Consider the following 8,265-nt stretch of genomic DNA (forward strand, 5'->3'; position numbering starts at 1 on the left):
ACCACTGTAGAGACTGTGTGCACCCCTATTTGCCTCTTCTCCCCCATTCCTCCCTCCTTCCCAAGTCAAGCTCTCCCAGTCCCCTTACCTGCCAGGGGTTCTGTGGGTCCCATTTTCTCCTCCCCCACTTCCACCTTACGCACTGTATTAAGGGCTCCGAGAGGCTCCGAGAAAGTTGCATACCAACAAACTGGCAGAGCATTAGGGGTAGAAATAGGGGCTACTCGAAATGGGGGAGAGGGTGGAGAAAAGAAGAAAAAGTGGAAAGTGGAGAGAACTTGCAGAATTAATATGCATGAATCTATAAGTTTAAACTAGAACGAGGGAGGACAAAAGAGAGGGACACTGCATAAAAAGGTGGACTTAGAAGTTTAAGCAATTAGAGGTTCAACTAAGCAACTGTTTACATAAAAAAACTGTTGTATTTTTACACTGCATTTTCTTCTCTCGTGCTATTAGAAAACTCACTGAAAAACACCCACATCCTCCCACAATACAGAAGCAATACATATACTAAAAATTAGTTACAATCACTACATCCCTTCTCTAAATATACGCATCAGAAACAGAAGTTAAACACCAACTTCCAAAAAATGTTTTTAATGTAGTTTATACAGACTAACCACTCAGTCAGTGTTCTTTCCCTTCTACTTCCCCAGAGAGAAGAAAGAAAAATCATCAATAACAGACAACAACTGCATCAAAGCAATACTGCTTACTTGCTTTACATTCAGGAAAAAGCACTTTAACTCATCCTCCTACTTGTCCCTGCCAGCAGGTAGGGGATCTTGGGGGACAATTACTGCACTGGTGGGGTGCAAAATAAACTTTATTAAGAAAATGCAAAAACAGGGAAAATTCAATAGTGAGGGGTGTGGGGTTTGTTACGGTAGACAATTGGGGAGGGGTTTCTTTTGGTGAACAGTAGGGGGGTTTCAATAGTGGGGTACAATACAGTAGGATACAACATGGTGGGTAACCAATTAACACTGAAATATAAATGTAACAGGTAGCTAACAATTTCTATGTAAAGGGTGTGTCACAGCAGCATATAACCAACTAACAGGTTTCAGAGTAGCAGCCATGTTAGTCTGTATCTGTAAAAAGAACAGGAGTACTTGTGGCACCTTAAAGACTAAGGCCTGGTCTACACTACGCGTTTAAACCGGTTTTAGGAGCATAAAACCGATTTAACGCTGCACCCGTCCACACCAAGAGGCCCTTTATATCGATATAAAGGGCTCTTTAAACCGGTTTCTGTACTCCTCCCTAACAAGAGGAGTAGCGCTAGTATCGGAATTGCCATATCGGATTAGGGTTAGTGTGGCCGCAAATCGACGGTATTGGCCTCCGGGAGCTATCCCACAGTGCACCACTGACCGCTCTGGACCGCAATCTGAACTCGGATGCAGTGGTCAGGTAGACAGGAAAAGCCCCGCGAACTTTTGAATATTTCCTGTTTGCCAGCGTGGAGCTCCGATCAGCACGGGTGGCGATGCAGTCCAAAATCAAAATAAAAAAAGAGCTCCAGCATGGACCATGCGGATGTGATCGCAGTAAGGGCAGGGCAAATCCGTTCTATCAGCGCTCCGTTATAGAAGACGAAATTCAGAATCATTTTTAAAAATTCTCCAGACAGACGCCATAGCAGGGGCTCAGCGCACTGCTGCGTGACAAGCGTAATGGAAAGCCAAAGAATCAAATGGACGCTCATGGACTGGAGGACTCAAGCTATCCCACAGTTCCTGCAGTCTCCGAAAAGCATTTGCATTCTTGGCTGAGCTCCAAGTGCCTCTAGGGTCAAACAAACAGTGTCCATGGTGGTTCAGGGCATAGCTCGGCAATGTACACCCCCCCACCCACCCCAGAAGTAAAAGGGAAAAAATCCTCTCGTGACTATTTAACATGTCACCCTATCTTTACTGAATGCTGCAGATAGATGCAATGCTGCAGCAGTCAACACCAACATCCTTGCTCCCACCTCTCCTGCTATGGGTGGCTGATAGTGCAATATGACTGGTATCTGTCCTCATCATCATGAGCTTTTTGGCACGTGGTGCAGTGCAAAAGGACTGGTAACCATGCTGACTAACAACTGTCAGGTCCCCGTATGTCATATGCACCTAATTTTTCATGGTAGATGGTGCAGTATGGTTGATAACCGTCTTCATTATAGCAACAGGGGGCTGGGCTTCATCAGCCCCCACCCTTCATGTGTAAAGAAAAGATTCAATTGCCCCTGGACTAGCAGCAGGATGCTGGGCTCCTCTTCTCCACACTCCTTAATGTCCTGTCTGGACTATCATAGCAGCTGGAGGCTGCCTTCCACTCATTTCTCACTAACAAGTCACTGTGTCTTATTCCTGCATTCTTTATTATTTCATCACACAAGTGGGGGGACACTGCTATGGTAGCCGAGGAAGGCTGTGGGAAGAACGGAATCAACAGGTGGGGTTGTTACAGGAGCACCCCCTGTGAATAGCATACAGATCATCATTCCTGCAGGATCTGACACAAAGCAGCTGTGCTCTCTGGTTCTATGATACAGGGGTTCTCTAGTACACTTGCCCATATTCTAGGCAGGACTGATTCTGTTTTTTGATAGGAAGAATTGTTTTTTTGAAAGGAGGAATTGACTCAGGGAGTCATTCCCAATTTTGGCTTTTGCGCCCCTGGCTAAGAGCAGCCAGGGGCACTTATAACAGCAACAGATGGCGCAGTGCAAAAGGACTGGTAACCATGATCATCTTTTTACCAATTTATGGATTGGTAGATGGTACAGTATGGTTGGTAACCATCTCTGCTGTCATGCAAAAGCAAAAGCATGCTGCTGTGTAGCGCTGCTGAATCACCTCTGTCAGCGGCATCTAGTACACATACGGTGAGAGTCACAAAAGGCAAAACAGGCTCCATGATTGCCATGCTATGGCATCTGCCAGGGCAATCCAGGGAAAAAAGGCATGAAATGCTTGTCTGCCGTTGCTTTCCCGGAGGAAGGAGTGACTAACGACATTTACCCAGAACCACCCGCAACAATGATTTTTGCCCCATCAGGCACTGGGATCTCAACCCGGAAATAAGGCTGCGGGAACTGTGGGATAGCTAGGGAATAGCTACCCACAGTGCAACGCTCCAGAAATCGACGCTAGCCTCGGACCGCGGCCGCACACCACCGAATTAATGTGCTTAGTGTGGCTGCGCGCACTCGATTTTATAAAATCTGTTTTACAAAACCGGTTTATGCAAATTCAGAATAGTCCCATGGTGTAGACGTACCCTGACTCTAGAGCAGGCCGGGAGCAGCAGCTGAGGCAGAGAACAGCCTGGGCCGGGCACATAAGAAGGAGTTTAGCCAGCAAAAAAGGTAAAATGGCAGTGGAGTGTCACCTTGGACTTGACAGCATTTCTCCATTGGTCTGTCTGCTTTGGGGCAGGGACAATAACACGTCCTGCTGCATTCGTTATTTCAAAGGGCAGTTTAGGATTTTCATTCTCACACACAGTGCACAAAGCAGGACTCAACCTTTGCTGTAAACTAAACAAGCTGCTCACAGATTCTGGCAGCCACAATGAGCAGTTGGGTGAGAGCTCAGAACTGCCCCTACCCCATAGGGAGGGGTTCATCTGTGTGGGGACTGGACCACTGACCTATCAGCTCCTAACTCCCAAACATTCAGTAACTCTATTATCAGTGCCTGTGAGTGTTATTTAAACCATAAGAAAAACCACACTGGGCCAGACCAAAGGCCCATCTAGCTCTGAATCTTGTCTTCTGACAGTAGCCAATAGCAGGTGCCCCAGCAACCAGGCACTACTGGGAGTGGAACCCAGGATCTCCTGTTTATGAAACAGAAGTTTTAGCCAGCTAAGCCATGGTGCCTGTGGGTAGCTAAACACACTGCCCACACCTGACTCCCTGCCATCGCCACCAGGGCCTGACAAGCTTTGCTTGTGTTTGGATTCTGCAAAGCAGAGAAGCAGGTGAGGTTTTCCTTGCAAGCTGTGTGTGAGTGAATCTTTGGCGAGGTCTGCACTACAAAGTTGTTTCAGCAGAATTATATTGCTCAGGTGTGTGAAAAACACACAACGCTCCCTCGGTCGGCAGCTTGTGGCTGGTGCACACACTGCAATGCCATGTCTGGCGACAAAAGTGCCCTGTTTTGGTGACAAAATAAAACGACTTCAATGAGAGAGCTAGAGCTTTTTGCAGCAAACTTAAAGTAACAGAGTAAATGCTGCTTTTCATTATATCACCATAACTGGCCTTCCCCAGTATCCCACAATCCCTGCTGTGAACTCGCCTGCCCTGCATTCCTGCTACAGAGCCATGGGCCCCTCCCCTTTCATTGCTCTGGGAAGTTCTGACTGCTGAGCCTGCTGCTCTGCTCCGGCAGCCAGGAGCAAATCACTGCCGTGGATGCTGCTCTCTCCCACCCTGCGAACACAGAGCAGGGTGGTGGGAACTTCCTGTAGGGGGGCCACTGGCATCCGAACTGTGACACACCCATGACACCCCTTCCCTTGAGGAAGCTCTTACCTTCTAAACAGGGACTTCTGTTTTCTAGTAAAATCAGGAAAAGAGAAGGAGAAAACTCAAAAGAGGTTCCTCCTGGCGCTCACGTGCCTGAACCCAAATACTCTCTTAGTCCTCAAAGAGAGACCTCGAGAAGGAGACTTGCTGAAGCAAAGCCACAGGGGTCTCTGAGGTTTCCCTGGCCGCTCACCCCTGTCCTGCCTGGCTGATGTCAGCATCTCTCTGTGAGGTCACCACCTCACCACCACCTTTGACCAATAGTCTGAGGTCCTGCCAAAGGTCTTTGTGATGTCACTGCCACACCCCTCCATTGCTGGGCTAATGCCCTGCCCCTGGCCAGGCACTTTGGAGGTTTGAGCTACTCCCTGTAGATCACCCCACTCAAGGAGCGTTCGTTCTAGGAAGCAAGCCGGCTAGACAGGAAAACATCAGACGCTGCTCCCAATGCTACACTCAGTTTTTCAGAAATTAGTCAACTTTATGGCCAGAAGAGACCATTAGAGCATCTAATCTGACCTCCTGCATATCACAGGCCTCCTGTATGACACAAGAGCTACTTTTGGGACAAACACATTCCAGAAAGGGATCTAGTCTTCATTAAATGACATCAGGAGATGGAGAATCCACCACTTTCCCTAGAAGACATTTTTCTCCAGCCCTCAGAACATTTGGTGGCTCTTTGCTATTGAACGAGCTCAACCTGTTTAGCTTATCGAAAGAAGATTGAAAGGTGATTTCACTGAAGTGTTGAAAGGCATTAATGGAGAGAAAAGATTGGCTATTAAAGGGCTCTTTAATCGAGCAGAGAAAGGCATAACAAGACCCAATGGCTGGAAGGTGAAAAGAGACAAATTCATATATTACATCTAAGGCACAAATATTCAACAGCGAGGATGATTCACGACAGGAACAAGCTCCCAAGGAAAGTGGTGGATTCTAATTCTAATTCCTTATGAATATTCTGTGTGTTTGTGTCTGAAGGGGAGGAACATGCTCTATGCCCAGAGGACTTTATTCCTCCAGCCTACAAGGACAGAGGGGATGTCAAGGAGTTGCTTCTTCAACCCCCCTCCCTGAAAGGCCCTTCTTAGGAAAGGCAAAATCCTGGAGAGAAAGAGTAACACTGAACAAGACTCCAGAAAGACAGGCTTTTATTATCACAGTGAGAAGTTTTTCACCTGACCAGGGACTCGAACCCTGGACCCTCAGATTAAAAGTCTGATGCTCTACCAACTGAGCTAGCCAGGCTCACATATGAAAAGCATAACTTGGTGCAGAGGTGAAGCTAGTCAAGAAAAAGCGAGACGGCCGCAATAGGGGAAACCTGCTGCTCTCTCTCTCTTCCCAGCCCTGGCCTGGCCTGGTATTAGAGCTGGTTAAAAAGACGGGAAAATATTGGCATCTACCAGCCATTCATAGCTGTACAAGACTCAGGCACAATACAGAGGTGCCCATCTGTAAGTGCCAAATGGTTGGATTGGCTAATGCAGCCTGTAGACATCCATGACACACTGGGATATAGAGCCAAGTGTCCATCACCATCATTATTTCAAAGGGATAATGATAATGGTAGCAAGGTTCACAACTGACTCAGCAGTTGCATACAAAGGTGCATGTTTGGCAGCAAAGCGGGGGTGTGGGGGGTGGATACAGCGTGGCTGAAGTGGCAAAGCGGGGGGGGGACCCGACGTGGCTGGAATGGCAAAGTGGCGGGGGACAACACAAAAACGGTGGGGCTGGAGCAGCAAAGCTGGGGGGGAGGGACACGACGTGGCTGGAGCAGCAAAGTGGGGGGCGGGGGACAACACAAAAACGGTGGGGCTGGAGCAGCAAAGCAGGGTGGTGGGGGGAAAAACAACGGTGCAGCTGGCAAAGCAGGGGAAAAACAAAAAAAAACCCTACAGGGCGGCCGGAGCCAGTGGACTCCCTGTGCTGCAGAGTGCGCGCCCGGTCTAGTGGGGGAGGGGGAAGGGGAGGGAGCGGGGGGGAGAGAGAAGGGGGGCGGCCAGCGCTTCAGCGGGGCACTCACCACGCGGCCCCGACTGCCGCGCCGCCTGGCACCCTCACTCCTTCTCTAGACTAACCAGTCCTGATATACTGTAACATGGTTATATTCCAGCACCTTCACTGGTTACACCCAACAAAATTAAATATACAGCAGACAGAAACAATCACAGACCCAGGCAGAGACCATGCAAATAAACATACAAAACAATACAGAAGGGAGGATTTCACAACTACATCTATACAGACAGGGTTTTCCAGCTGTGTCTATTGATAAGTGAGTTCTTGCCAGACAGGATGCTACCAAACTAAGTTTCCCTTTCTCTGGAGGTGACAGGAATATCAGGGCAGAATTGTATTCCTAACAGCCCAATAGCACCTTATTTCAATGTGACTAGTTGGGAATGTGTGAATGTGACCATACACTTCCCAGCTTATGGCTGCCTTTGCTGCTTAGCCGAAGAACCAGGCCTCAGACTGTCACAGTAAGAGAAGGCCATTACACAGACAGACAGTGATTTTTTATTCTTTCTTTTATACCTCTATAACTAGCTAAGTGATAAAAATACACCTAAATTCTTAAAGTACAGGCCTTTGCAGACTGGCCTGAATATCTGTATCCTAACAGTCCTCGAAGTCAGGCAGCCTCTGGGTAAGGGGGTGGGGACTCAGATCCTTCCCCTGGCCAATTCCACCAGGGTCGTGTATAAACCAGGGAAGTTTGCCACAATAGCCAGACCAGATGCCCCCTTTACACTTGTGCTCTGTCCTCATTGCTTCTCTCTCTCCCTTCCCCCCATCTCTGCTGCTCCCCCTCTGGGCTTTCTCAGCACCTGGCCCCACAGCACTTCCTGGCAGCCAGAGACTGCACTTTCTACACCTGCTCCTGTGGATGTGGCCTCTCTCCTGATTGCTAAGGAAAGGAACCATTCCAGGAAATGGCCACAGCTTCTGGGAATCCCCGTGTGGCTGTGAACAGAGTTTGGCTCCTGGCACACAAGGCAACTTAAAAGCTGGGTACCTAGACAGGGGCTTCAACCCCGGGCCCTCAGATTAAGAGCCTGATGCTCCAGCAACTGAGCTACCTGGGCGTGTTGAAAAACATCTTCACCGTTCACCACAAGAGTGAGCAGGCAGGCAAAAGAGAGGCAAAAAAAGTCCCAGGAACCCCTCCTCTTTTTCTGCACAGCCACTGCCTGTCAGCAGGATTCCTCCTCCTCTTCCCTCCTGTGCCTCAGTGTGACTAAATCTCCACACCTAGACAGCCGGTCCGTCCGCCGCACCCCAATCCCCCATGCCTGAGCCTCCCTGCCAAAGCCCTGCACCTGGCTCCAGAGAATTAAGTCTCACGTGTCGCTGGGAACTCAACTTCTTGTGCCCAGAGAGTCTCGGCGCCCTCAGCAGATGACCTGAGAAACACAGTGTCCGGCTTTTCCAAAGAAGTGTTTAGACCCCCTCATCATGTGGCCTAAAGGATAAGGCATCTCCCTGTGGATCGGATGATTCAGGATTTGAGTCCCCTCGTGGTTGTGCTCACTTTGTGCTGCAAGTCCTGCTCCCTTCAGGGCTGGAACCTCTTCTTGGCCGCTCAGGCCAATGCTCTGGCTTCAGCTAGAGACCCAGGAAGGAGTTGGGGGTTGGGCGTCACAAAGGCTGGGGCATGAGCCCCAGGTGCTTCCAGTCTCGCCTTTGCCCTTCCTGACTTGCCAAAGAAACTGGGCGGCTCC

General features: G+C 49.1%; 1 non-coding gene and 1 pseudogene across 1 annotated transcript; both read right to left on the minus strand.

The window, feature by feature from the left end:
- Positions 1-626: 626 nt before the first annotated feature.
- LOC120376612 lies at positions 627-758 on the minus strand (annotated as a pseudogene).
- A 4,951-nt stretch (positions 759-5,709) lies between these two features.
- TRNAK-UUU lies at positions 5,710-5,782 on the minus strand. Its single transcript has one exon. It is a non-coding gene; the product is annotated as a tRNA-Lys (tRNA).
- Positions 5,783-8,265: the final 2,483 nt, after the last annotated feature.

Source organism: Mauremys reevesii, linkage group 12 (genome assembly GCF_016161935.1).
Source record: "Mauremys reevesii isolate NIE-2019 linkage group 12, ASM1616193v1, whole genome shotgun sequence".
Taxonomy (NCBI): domain Eukaryota; kingdom Metazoa; phylum Chordata; order Testudines; family Geoemydidae; genus Mauremys; species Mauremys reevesii.